A 10,512-nucleotide genomic window follows, 5' to 3' on the forward strand; every position below is an offset into this window, starting at 1 on the left:
TGGCATGCATAATATTTATTTCAGCCCTCTGATTACAGTTAAGAGCAAAATGTGTTGCTCTGTTCTGGGCCAGCTGCAGCTTAACTAGGTCTTGCAGTACTGGACCACACGACTGGACAATAATCAAGATTAGACAAAACTAGAGCTTGCAGAACTTGCTTTTTGGAGTGTGGTATCAAAAAAGCAGAGCATATCTTTATTATGGCCAGACCTCTCCTCATCTTTACAACCATTTAATCTATATGTTTTGACCATGACAGTTTACAATCTAAGGTAACGGCAAGTAATTTAGTTTCCTCAACTTGTTCAACAGCCACACAACTCATTACAAGATTCAACTTGAGGTCTAGAACTTAAGGAATGATTTGTTCCAAATACAATGCTCTTAGTTTTAGAGATGTTCAGGACCAGTTTATTACTGGCCACCCATTCCAAAACAGACTGCAACTCTTTGTTAAGGGTTTCAGTGACTTCATTAGCTGTGGTTGCTGATGCATTTATTGTTGAATCATCAGCATACATGGACACACATGCCTTGTTTAATGCCAGTGGCAGGTCATTGGTAAAAATAGAAAAGAGTAGAGGGCCTTGAGAGCTGCCCTGCGGTACACCACACTTTACATGTTTGACATTAGAATAGCTTCCATTAAAGAAAACCCTTTGAGTTCCATTAGATAGATAGCTCTGAATCCATGATATGGTAGAGGTTGAAAAGCCATAACACAAGGTTTTTCAACAACAGGTTATGGTCAATAATAAAGGCTGCACTGAAATCAAACAGGACAACTCCCACAATCTTCTTCTTCTTAATTTATTTAACCAATCATCAGTCATTTGTGTCAGTGCAGTACATGTTGAGTGCCCTTCTCTATAAGCATTCTCTATAAGCATGCTGAAAGTCTTGTTAATTTGTTTACAGAGAAATAGCCATTAAAATAATTAGCAACATCAAATGGTTTTGTGATGAATAAGCCATCTGATTCGATGAAATGTGGAGTTGAATTTGTCTTTCTACTCATAATTTAATTTCAAGTACTCCAAAGTTTTTTTCCATCATTCTTTATATCATTAATCTTGGCTTCATAATACAGTTTCTTCTTCTTTTTGTTAAGTTTAGTCACATAATTTCTCAATTTGCAATAAGTAAGCCAGTCAGATGTGCAGCCAGATGTATTAGCCACTCCTTTTGCCCCATCGCTTTCAACCATACAGTTTTTCAATTCCTCATCAATCCATGGATCCTTAACAGTTCTAACAGTCAATATCTTAACAGATGCATATTTATCAATAATTGGAAGAAGCAATTTCATAAATTCATCAAGTGCACCGTCTGGATGCTCCTCATTAATCACATCAGACCATCAAATATTTTTAACATCATCCACAAAGGAGTCACAGCAAAATCTTTTGTTGCTCCCGAGTGGCGCAGTGGTCTAAGGCACTGCATCTCAGTGCAAGAGGTATCACTATAATCCCTGGTTTGAATTCAGGCTATATCTCATCCGGCTGTGATTGGGAGTATCATAGGGTGGTGCACAATTGGCCCAGAGTTAGCCGGGGTAGGCCAAACCCGGACGGACACTATTTTAGGCCCAGCTGTTGGAACTTTGGCCCTCCTGGATATAGCCACTCTATTGTGATCACTGCATCTAATGTGAACGGATATAGCTTTAGAATTTAAGTTCTGCAGTATTAGTAAAAATGTGATCGATACATGTGGATGTTCTTGTTCCTGTAGTGTTTGTAAACATCATGGTAGGTTGATTAATAACCTGGACCAGATTACAGGCACTGGTTACAGTAAGAAGCTTCCTCTTGAGCGGACAGCTTGATAAAAACCAGTCAATCACATCACATCACATACACTATCAAACATACACTATCAAAATGTGGGTATGAGAAAAGTAACATTCACTGGACAGTTACTTTAAAGCTGCAAATGTTCTCTGAGCCTCATGGCAAAATGTGTAGAGTCGCAGGAAATTTGCTTTAAAACTATTATTTCACAAAGATTATTTTACAATCAGTTTACCCTTCACACTGTGCCTCTTTTTCCAAGAAGGACCGTAGTGATTGTCTCAGATGTTATCACAGAATAAAGAGTTGATAAACTGTTGCTATTACGGTGGCTTCACCTGCTCTCCTCTCTCTGGTGGTTTAGCTGTCGATCAAAGTTTTGTTTACAATATTTCATGGTTTTGTGTAAAAAAATATATATATAAAAATGTGAATACTGAATCTGTTTTGATGAGAAGGAATACAAAGAAACAACCAACAGACGGAGAAACTTCTCAATACATATTATTTGCAATGTTCAGCAATGCAATATGGTATGAAACAACACATTTACGTCACTGTTTATTTTATCTTTTGTTGTGACGTGACGTGACTATCATTATTGTGATGACTGCTATTTATCGAATAATTACCTACTGTCTAATTATTACTCAATTAAATTAATCGTGTAACAATTAACTCATTAGAAATTTGGGGCACCATGGGAAAAGTTTGTTTAATGAGTTACCATCTCCCGAATTAACTCAATAATATATAGAGATCATACCAGTCACTAATGAATAATTTCCTCCTATGAGTCTCATTCTGAACGTCGTAGACTCTGCACACAAATTGATTTGATTATTTATTTACTAACAAGCTAAATGATGACATAAGATACACACGGTATAGGTTATTGATTAGAAACTTTGATGACAGCAGGTCCCTAGCGGACTAACACAATATGACACTGGTTACACAAGATGGAGAGTTAAAGAGAGAGTGAGAAAACGAGAGGGAGAGAGAAGCAACACTTGGATACATTTGGGAACTACACTCGCAATAACCCTAATACCTTGCCCCAAACTGCCTCTCTTATGGGTAAGCGGTGATGCATGTATTTACGTGTTGAAGGTCTTCGTCGGGTATCTTTGTTGGGCCTGGGCCTTCGTGTGCCGGGTTCCGCTTGGTGAGGAGGGTTTGATTGGGACTTCTTATTTCGGATGGGCTTCTCCTTTGTTCTCTGGTGTAAGTCTCTTGTCCACAAGATGTCACACTGTCCTTCTTAGTTGTCTGTTTACTTGCACTCGTTCTGGAAGAGGGGTCTCCTGAGGACGGCTAGTCAGCCGTGTTGATGATCCCAGAGTGGTGATGAAAGCAGTGTAGGACACGAAGATTTAAAGAGAATAACCAAATGGTCCAACTTAAATTAACCTTCTTAGATACAGAACAGCTACTCAACCATAGCATTGATTTTTAAGAGGTTCCTTTGTCTTCTTCAACCTTGTGTTGCGTTTCAGGGGCATGACTAATCGTAGACCTCAGCTGCAGATGGTGGCCCTTCTAGTCTGATATGTTAATTCTTAACTCAACACTTTTATACCCTTGGTATGTGCCCAATAATGTTTGTACCATGTTTTGTGCTGCTACCATGTTGTGTTGCTACCATGTTGTTGTCATGTTGTGTTTCTACCATGCTGTGCTGTCATGTGCTCCCACCCTCATCAGACTGTGAGGCTGCCTGAGAGACCGGCCCATTTAACATCGCCACCTGTCATCCTAGGCAGCTCTATGGTGAGAAACATCTCGGCTCCCAAGTCAAAAACCCTGTGCTACCCAGGTGCACGAGTACAGGACATCACAAGGCTGCTTCCGACTGTTCTACGACAAATGCCGTGAGTTGACATTGTCGTAGTCCATGTGGGGTCAAACGACATAAGGAGGGCTAGCTCGGAACATCTTAAAATGTATTTTAAAGAACTGATTTTTGCATTAAAAGACTCCAAAAAAACAGCCTATCATTTCAGGTTCAGTACCATTGCTGGACCACGAGTGTGAAAGATTCAGCAGGCTACTGGCATTACACATCTGGCTAAAATATTATTGTAGCTCTGCTGGAGTCACTTTTATATATAACTTTGACACCTTCTGGAAACAGAAGATACTCACCAGGAATGACGGAGTCCATCCAAATCACCTTGGCTCCTGTCCATGCATTTCAAGGCTGTGTTGAAACAATTACTTATCAATGACCCAAGAACAGCTCAGCTAATCCCTACCATTGTGACAATGAGTCGTCATAATACTGCATTAAATGTACATTATCCTCGGGGCGTTGTCAGACACAATGTAAGTAACTTAATTTATGTCCCCCTAATTGCCCTGAATACCTTTGTTAATCCTTCAGCTATTGGATGTAGTAATCATGAGCCTATGAACCAGAGTTACACTGTTAGCACTGAGGCGGTGTGCCCTAGTAGGAAGACCACGTTGTGCAGCTCACCCTACTTCTGATAAGATTCCCAGGAAAGGGTTAAAAACAATCAAGCAACCCAGAAAAGTGCTAAAAATAGCCCATATGTAGCCTGAGAAACAAGGTCCATGAAGTCAATAACTTGCTTGTAACAGATGACATTCATATTCTGACAATACCTGAAGCTCACTTAGATAATACCTTTGATGATACAGTGGTAGCAATACATGGTTATAACATTTACCGAAAATACATAAATGCCAACAGGGGCGGTGGTGTTGCGGTCTATATAAAGAACCACATTCCTGTAAAGCTTAGAGAAGATCTAATGTTAAATACTGTTGAAGTAATATGGCTACAGGTTAATCTGCCTCATCTAAAACCCATTCTTGTGGGAAGCTGCTATAGACCACCAAGTGCTAACAGTCAGTATCTGGATAATATGTGTGAAATGCTTGATAATGTATGTGATATCAACAGAGAAGTATATTTTCTGTGGGATTTAAATATTGACTGTCTTTCATCAATAAAATCACTCAATAAAAAGCTTCAAACTGTAACCAGTGCCTGCAACCTGGTTCAGGTTGTCAGTCAGCCTACCAGGGTATCTACAAACAGCACAGGAATGAAATCATCAGCATGTATTGATCACGTCTTTACTAATGCTGCTGAAATTTGCTTTAAAGCCGTATCCAAATCCATAAGACGTAGTGATCACAAAATAATAGCCATATCTAGGCAAACCAAAGTTACAAAGGCTGGGCCTAATATAGTGTATAAGAGGTCATACAATACGTTTTGTAGTGATTCATATGTTGATGTAAAGAATATTTGCTGGTCTGTAGTGTGTAATGAGGCGCAACCAGATGCTGGACTTGACATATTTATTCCAGTTTATTCCAGTTACTAATAAGCACGCACCCATTAATAAAATGACTGTAAAAACTGTTAAATCCCATTGGATTGATGAGGAATTGAAAAAATGTATGGTTGAGAGGAATTGAAAAAATGTATGGTTGAGAAGAATGAGGCAAAAGGTATGGCAAATAAGTCTGGCAGCCAAACTGATTGGCAAACGTACTGCAAATTAAGAAATCATTTGACTAACCTAAATAAAAAAACTATACTATGAAACAAATATATATATATAAAGAATGATAGTTAAAAGCTTTGGAGCACCTTAAATTACATTTTTGTGGAAAAAGCCAGCTCGGCTCCATCATTCATTGAATCAGATGGCTCATTTATCACAAAACCCACTGATATTACCCACTGATAACTACTTTAATGACTTTTTTATTGGAAAGATAAACTTAGGGAGGACATGCCATCAACAAACACTGGCACTACACATCCAAGTGTATCTGACATAATTATGAATGACAAGAATTGTACTTTGGAATTCCGTAAAGTCAGTGAGGAAGAGGTGAAAAAAGTATTGCTGTCTATCAACAATGACAAGCCACCGGGGTCTGACAATCTGGATGCAAAATTACTGAGGATAATAGTGGACGATATTGCCACATCTTCAATTTAAGTCTTCTAGAAAGTGTGTGCTCTCAGGCCTGGAAGGAAGCTAAAGTCGTTCCGCTACCCAAGAAAAGTAAAGCCCCCTTTACGGACTCAAATAGCCAACCAATCAGCCTGTTACTAAACCTTAGTAAATTCTGGAAAAAATGGGAAGGACACTCAACAAGGACGACACTTAGCCAATCATTAGTCATTTGTGTAAGAGAAATTGATGATAAAATTATTGTGTGGGCTGTCAGACATCAGGGCAGCTTTTGACATTATCAATCATAGTCTGCTGCTGGAAAACCTTGTCTTATGGCTTTACACCCCCTGTATATAATGTGGATAAAGAGTTACTTGTCTAACAGAACACAGAGGGTGTTCTTTAATGGAAGCCTCTCAAACTTAATCCAGGTAGAAGCAGGAATTCCCCAGGGTAGCTGTTTAGGCCCCTTGCTTTTTTCAATCTTTACTAATGGCATGCCACTGGTTTGAGTAAAGCCAGTGTGTTTATGTATGCAGATGACTCAACACTATACATGCCAGCTACTACAGCGACTGAAATGACTGCAATGCTTAACAAAAAGCTGCAGTTAGTTTCGGAGGGGTAGCTACTGCCTTGGCAGCAGCTAATGGTGATCCATAATAAATACAAATATATTAAGCACTTCCTAAATAGCACTGAGTCATAAAAGGTCATTACAATTTCAACCAGTTGAAATCAATATAAGTACAAAGTATTCCTTGAATAGCAAAACGTATGCAGTGATACTAATGCATTTTGAATAGTCCATTATACAAGTCCCTCACTTTAGTCAACTACTTTGATGGTTGGGCCTTGGGAGCTGGCACCAGAGCTGGACCGTGCCTGATCTCCACAGCTACCTTTGGGCATGCCTCCTTGCTGGTATAGCTTGGTAATGATAGGTTGGCACACTTTCTCCAGCTGATGCTCATACTCCTTTGTCTGCAAGCTGGTTGTTTTCCAACCAGGAATTGGCCTGGTCGCACGTGTCCACCACTTTCTTGTCCTCCTCGCTGATATTGCCTTTCATGTTGTCATCCTCCATGCTGCTCTTCATATTGAAGGTGTACAACTCCAGGGAGTTCTTGGCTGCCATCTTCTCCCTCTGTGCGCCGTCTTCAGCTTTGTATTTGTCTGCATCATCCTCTATGCTGAGCCGCACCTTATCGTTGGTGATCTTGTTCACTTTTCCCGTGCTCTTGTCCACCACTGATACATTCAGAATGCCATTGGCATCGATATCAAAAATCACCTCGATCTGAGGGACTCCTCGTGAGGCAGGGGGGATTCCAGAGAGCTCAAACTTCCAAAGGAGGTTGTTGACCTTGGTCATGGCTCTCTCTTCCTCGTAGACCTGGATCAGGACCCCGGGCTGGTTGTCAGAGTAAGTGGTGAAGGTCTGGGTCTGTTTGGATGGATGGGATGGTGATGTTGCGTTTGATCAGAGCGGTCATGACCCCTCCGGCGGTTTCGATGCCCAAGGACAGGGGAGCCACGTCTAGCAGCAGCAGGTCCTGGACGTTTTCACACTTATCGCCAGACAAAAAGACCGCCTGGACGGCAGCGTTGTAGGCCACCGCCTCGGCTGGGTTGATGCTCTTGTTCAGTTCTCTGCCGTTGAAGAAGTTCTGCAGTAGCTTCTGGACCTTGGGGATCCAGGTGGATCTGGGCCTTGTCCATCTTGGCGTCCCTGGGAGCTTTTACCACAGGTGCCAGTGTTCCAATGAAACATCTCAAAACGAGCCCTGGTGATGGAGGTGTAGAAGTCGATTCCCTCAAAGAGGGATCTCAATGCTGGCCTGGGAGCTGGAGGACAGGGTTCTCTTGGCCCTCTCGCAGGCCATCCTCAGCCTCCTCAGAGCCCGCTTGAACTCCTCCACGAAGTGGCTGACGAGGCGGTTGTTAAAGTCCTCCCTACCCAGGTGAGTGTCCCCAGCAGTGGCCTTCACCTCAAAGATCCCATCCTCGATGGTCAGGATGGACACGTCGAAGGTGCCCCCGCCCAGATCAAAGATGAGGACGTTGCGTTCCCTGGATTTGCCTTTGTCCATTCCATAGGCGATTGCCCCTATTGTGGGCTCATTGATGATCCTCAGCATGTTCAGCCCAGCGGTCACTCCAGCGTCCTTAGTGGCCTGTCTTTGTGAGTCGTTGAAGTAGGCGAGGACTGTGATGACTGTTGTACACCTCTCCCAGGTAGGCCCCAGCGATCTCCTTCATCTTTACCAGCACCATGAAGGCGCTTGGCATCGATAACGGTGTTGTTTGGGTTCATGGTCACCTGGTTCTTTGCTGCGTCACGGGATGAGTCTCTCGGTGTCTGTGAAGGCCACATAGCTGGGCGTGGTCCTGTTGCCCTGGTTGTTGGCGATGATCTCCACTTTGCCATGCTGGAACATCCCCACACAGGAGTAGGTAGTATCCAGGTCAATGCCGATAGACAGGCTTTTAGCTGATGACATCTTGATGGTTTGGAGTTAGTAGCCTACAAAAGATTGAAAGAAGGTTTTAGAAATTGATGTTATTCTACGAAAACCTAAAACCTATGAAAACCTAGGAGCAAGTAGTGTCAATCTCCACCAACAGAGGTCTTAGCCTAAATATACTTGAATAACAACCAAACCTGAGTTCAGTAATACATGCTTATTGAAGTATTTGTATTTTAAAGGCTTATTTTCTGTTTATTTTTGTATTTTCAAATAATAGGGCCGAAACAACCAATTCTATTTGAAATATTTGAAAGTATTTTCTAATAATTTCCTACAAATACTATTTGAAACTAGTTTATAAATACATTTCAAATACCCCTTGGACCAAACAGCCCTGGGTTCAAATGCCTGGAGTCTTTGAATATTTTTTATTTGAAAATACTCGTGTATTTCAGTAATTTCACATACATGCTAATACTTTCCAAATGCATTCCAATATACAACTAATTGTATTTTCAAAGAAAGAATGCACCTGTAATTGAAACACAATAAATAGTATTTGAATGCGTCTCAGAACACTGTTGTCAATGCATTTAATTGTGCTATATAGCTAAAGTTTACAACAGTCATGCATATAAAAATAGGCTACTGGAAGTTAGTTACTTACCTGTGATTGTAGAGGTCTCGTTGAAAGGAATAGGGCAGTAGCCTATAAAGTCGCTCTGGTCTTTTCTTGCTTTCTTCACCCACACAAATAATGAAACCAGAAGTTCAGTAGTGTAGCTTGCCTGTTTCCTGTATTCTCGTGTTGATTAAAAGGATAAAAAAAGTTAATAATTCAAATTTCACCACAAATGAAACAGCATGCGGTTCAACCTTAGTTGAAAGTTCAGTCAACACCCTGTAGTTCCTCAACAGTGCACGAGATGTCAGTCTATGCATTTCTTCTCACTAATTAATTATATACAGTTTAAGTCGTAAGTTTACATACACCTTAGCCAAATACATTTAAACTCTGTTTTTCACAATTCCTGACATTTAATCCTAGTAAAAATGCCCTGTCTTAGGTCAATTAGTATCACCACTTTATTTTAAGAATGTGAAATGTCAGAATAATAGTAGAGAGAATGATTTATTTCAGCTTTTACTTCTTTCATCACATTCCCAGTGGGTCAGAAGTTTACAAACACTCAATTAGTATTTGGTAGCATTGCCTTTAAATTGTTTAACTTCGGTCAAACGTTTTGGGTAGCCTTCCACAAGCTTCCCGCAATAAGTTGGGTAAATTTTGGCCCATTCCTCCTGACAAGAGCTGGTGTAACTAAGTCAGGTTTGTAGGCTTCCTTGCACACACACGCTTTTTCAGTTCTGCCCACAAATTTTCTATAGGATTTAGGTCAGGGCTTTGTGATGGCCACTCCAATACCTTGACTTTGTTATCCTTAAGCCATTTTGCCACAACTTTGGAAGTATGCCTGGGGGTGTTACGAATCCCTTTTGTCCCGACAGTCTGAGTCTGGGGGGGGGGGATGGTAACGAGACACGTAACATAACTCATGCAAATTATAATAGGACGAAATATAACCACAGACAACTAAATTACCGTCAAACACTCATGGGTTATTTGAAAACACACGGTAAGGGGGGGGGGGGGGGGGGCATAAGTATCCAAACACACCCCTAAGCTAGACTAGCCTACTTCACCAACAGCTAACTAACCAAAAATACAGTGGGTGGTCCACCCAGTTCTAACAAGTATTCCTACAGGTAATGTATGCCCATGGGCGACTTATCTTGGTACCCTCTTTTCCCACCGTCAAACAAACACCATAACAAAACCAATACTCACAGGTAGTGAGTGACATGTAGTTGCAAAAACCAAACAAGAGATCTACAGACCAATGGCATTGACAGAGAGATTGAGCTCTAGAGCAAACAGACACACAAGGTTTTTAAACCAAGGGAAAGGGAATGTGATAGGGTAATGGAAACAGGAGGTGTGTCTTCTGATTAGCGACTGATTGAGGAATGATGATTGCCACCTGACTGGGGGAGAGAAAATAAATACACACACAGGATACCTGTATCCGTAACAGGGGGTCATTGTCCATTTGGAAGACCCATTTGTGACCAAGCTTTAAAATCCTGACTGATGTCTTGAGAGCACCAGTCCCTCCTGCAGCAAAGCACCCCCCCCCCCCCCCCCAGTAATCACGGATCTATTCAACTAGTTTGAAATAAATGATTTACTAATCTCCATAAGGATATATTTTAATTACAAAAACATTTTAAATTAT

General features: G+C 41.1%; 1 pseudogene; it reads right to left on the reverse strand.

Annotated features, from left to right (window-relative positions):
- Nucleotides 1-6,572: 6,572 nt before the first annotated feature.
- On the reverse strand, nt 6,573-9,010 carry LOC139420958 (heat shock 70 kDa protein-like; annotated as a pseudogene).
- Between the last annotated feature and the right edge of the window lie 1,502 nt (nt 9,011-10,512).

The sequence above is a fragment of the Oncorhynchus clarkii genome, chromosome 12 (assembly GCF_045791955.1).
Source record: "Oncorhynchus clarkii lewisi isolate Uvic-CL-2024 chromosome 12, UVic_Ocla_1.0, whole genome shotgun sequence".
NCBI lineage: Eukaryota > Metazoa > Chordata > Actinopteri > Salmoniformes > Salmonidae > Oncorhynchus > Oncorhynchus clarkii.